The sequence below is a fragment of the Morone saxatilis genome, unplaced genomic scaffold (genome assembly GCF_004916995.1).
Source record: "Morone saxatilis isolate NCDOM2014 unplaced genomic scaffold, NCSU_SB_2.0 Contig0, whole genome shotgun sequence".
NCBI lineage: Eukaryota > Metazoa > Chordata > Actinopteri > Moronidae > Morone > Morone saxatilis.
In genome coordinates this window covers 9,551,362-9,554,364 of record NW_023339650.1, presented here as the reverse complement: position 1 = coordinate 9,554,364, position 3,003 = coordinate 9,551,362, and the positions used below count along the sequence as shown (strand labels likewise).

The 3,003-nt window shown below is 40.3% G+C and overlaps 1 protein-coding gene across 2 annotated transcripts in view; it reads left to right on the top strand.

Moving 5' to 3' along the window:
* myrip (myosin VIIA and Rab interacting protein) overlaps window positions 1–3,003 on the top strand; it is a 35,010-nt gene that overhangs the window by 15,586 nt on the left and 16,421 nt on the right. For both annotated transcript variants that reach the window (XM_035655987.1, XM_035655995.1), the window contains exon 2: window positions 122–208. The gene's annotated coding sequence lies outside the window, so the exon portion shown is untranslated. The remainder of the gene's footprint in view (window positions 1–121; window positions 209–3,003) is intronic.

Here is a 3,003-nt window from a genome sequence, read left to right as displayed (position 1 = left end):
GAATATACAGCTACATTATTATATGCTATGATATGAGCCGAATATTTGCATTCCTGTGACAGGCGTCAGTGAGAAGGCTTTTATCTGAAGGCGTCATTTGTCTTTCTTTCTCCCCCTTTAGAAAGCAGTGTTCACGAGGGAAGCACCGGCAACGACAATGATGACAGCATCTGTGGCAGTGACTCCGCCTTCTACAAGCAGAGTGAAGGTGAGAGATGCAGTGGTGAACGGGCAGATAAAGTTCTGTATTTGTGCGGGTGCAGAATGGTCATTTCAGCCACAAATGTAACTGACGTTATCTTTTCCTGTTTTTTCTTGCCTGCCATATTGATTTTTTCACCATTTGTCCCTTTTGTCCATTTTCTTAAAAGGTTTGAGCTTTTATGCTTATACCTCGTTAATTGCCGCCTTAACAAATAGAGACCATTCTGTATTCTGTGTGTGGGGGGGGGGGAATCTTATCAGTGCTTCACTAAAGTGACAGTCCTCTTTTGGTCATTAAACTGCACACACACATTAAAATTCACACGCATGCACACAAACATAAATCTACTGACATGCTGTCTCGCATAAATCCACACACACAGATACAATTATATCCCTCACAACACAGAGCACACATTTAGACATAAATGCTTGCGCCATTAACTGTACACACACCTTCATACACAAACAAATAGGCAGACAACCAAATAGCACCAACCTAATGATAATGCTAATTTTATTTGTTTGCCTGTAATTATGAGTTGTTTGTGCAGTGATCAAGATCTGCCATTTAGATAATGGCAGCTCTTGAGAAGACCACAAACAAACGCCCTTTATGTGTGTGTTTTCATTAGAATTCAGTGTTCAAATGAACAGTTTATAATGTTGCATTATTTTCTACTGTACTGCTCTGTTGGGAGTACAGATTGTAGAGATTGTTTCTTTTGTCCCAAATTGTTTGTGCAATTATAGAGAATAAATTTAAATCTACACTCTTCTTTTTTTCAGGGTTAAAGCTCATACAGCAAAGGTTCCTCGCCTTTTCTGCATAACACTGCTATAGGATAGTTTTAAGAAAGTATTGATGCAGAAGAACAAGAGATATTATATTTTTTATTCCACACATTCTTCTTGCAAAACCTGACAACTACATTACCCGCAATGCAACTCAACCCCCAACAGTTAGGTCGGAAATTCAGGTGTTTTATGTTATTAGTGGCTACTGTATCCTCAAGCAGAGATGAGGACCGGGCTACGGAGGTCTCATTAACTCACTTCACTCCAAAACTGCAGGTTTTCAAACTTGTAGTAGTCAGCCCCAAGCAACGCTTTACACAGCTCCCTATGGAGCCACAAAATGTTTTATATAACTGATTTTGCATATACAGTGATACTCCCCAAGACCTGTAACCATAGGGATAGCCAGTTAGCTCGAAGAGTCGACAAAATGGAGATTTCCACACTTCTACAGTACTTAACATCGACCATACAATGCCAGGGCTCCACAGCACTATAATGAAACATGAGCAGTAGACAGCATAACCTGCACCAACTTGTTACTTGGTCTCTCTTGTGGACATTGGTCGTAGTAGTGCCACCTAGTGCTGCTATTTGGCATAATGCAGTAATACATCTACAAGAGTTACACCCTTGCGTCATTTACGACTCCTACAATTGTATCTCCCAGATTGTTATCAATTTAAATACTTATAAGGATCAAGAAGGGCTAAACGTGTTCAAATATTTCAGAAAAAATTAAGATTTATAGATACGCAAGGCGCTTCAGTTTCAAAAACAAGAAAACAATAGAATAGAGGTGAGTAATTGCTTAGATGGAGCTCTTTCAAAATATGTTGCTCGGGTTGGATGAGTGTTGGTAGATACCGGAAGGTTGGAGGGTCGCGGATAGGTGGTATATGGGATAGACTCTCACTGGGTTGTGAGATATAAAGAGTGGGGAGTGCTGGGGTGAGGGGCAATGGTGTAGATAGGTGGAGTGATTTATGGTTTGCAACTCTCTCGCATGAATGATGTGTGCGCCTTCCTATGTTTTGAGATTGTGATAGGAAAGATTGAGAAAGGTGTGAAGGCAGAAAAGAGCGTAATCGGCGATCGCACGCCATGCGTGAAGTATAGCATGAGTAGAGGTTGGATTAGATTGGGATAAAGAGATGCTATATCAGTTAAAGGCAGAGTAGATTATGAATAGACTAGCATATGGTGATCCGACTCGAATATACTCGTGGTTACTCTTCTTCTACACATTCTCGCCGTCGCCATGTCCTCTCAATAGCGCTCTACTCTTGATCCCATTTACGCCTTCATTCCTGCTTTTCCATCCCCACATTTCTCTGTCATGTTCCGTTACTTCTCTCCTCTCCCCCTCCCTCTTGGTCTCAGTATCAAGCCGGGATGCAGTCAATTGGTATTTCTGGCTAAGACATCTTGGCAGCAGAGCTTTTGCTGGTAATTCTCCGTCGTTTTGGACCAAATATATATATTGTGTGTGTGTGTGTGTGTGTGTGTGTGTGTGCAGGAGAAGCAGAATGAGGCTCCGGTATCATGCGGGAACACAAGAGGAGCTTCATAGAGGAATTTGCTACAACCATTGTACAAAAAGTAGGTTGAAGTAAGAGTTCGTTTTAATTTTTGCATGTTTACTTCACCCTTGTGGTGTGAAGACACAGAGTAGTTGCTCATTCAAATGTAAATGCACACTTGAAAAGGAAAAAATCTAATACACAGAGCAAGGTCCCATCCTGTCTTCACTTTGACATAGTTGACAAGACTATATAATTGTAAAACAAAAGCCATCTCATCGGTAAATACAATTTTTGTAGGTGAAGAATAGCGCAGGAAAACACAGAAAATTGAAGGTTCTTCCCTAATTTTTGAAAATTGGATTAATCATGCACATTTGAGAAGAGGGCAGAAAAGTCTTTGAAATATGATATTTTTTAGTTTGGAATTAGTTCAAATGACAACTTGTTTCCATTTAATCACGTCTTGTAATTTGCA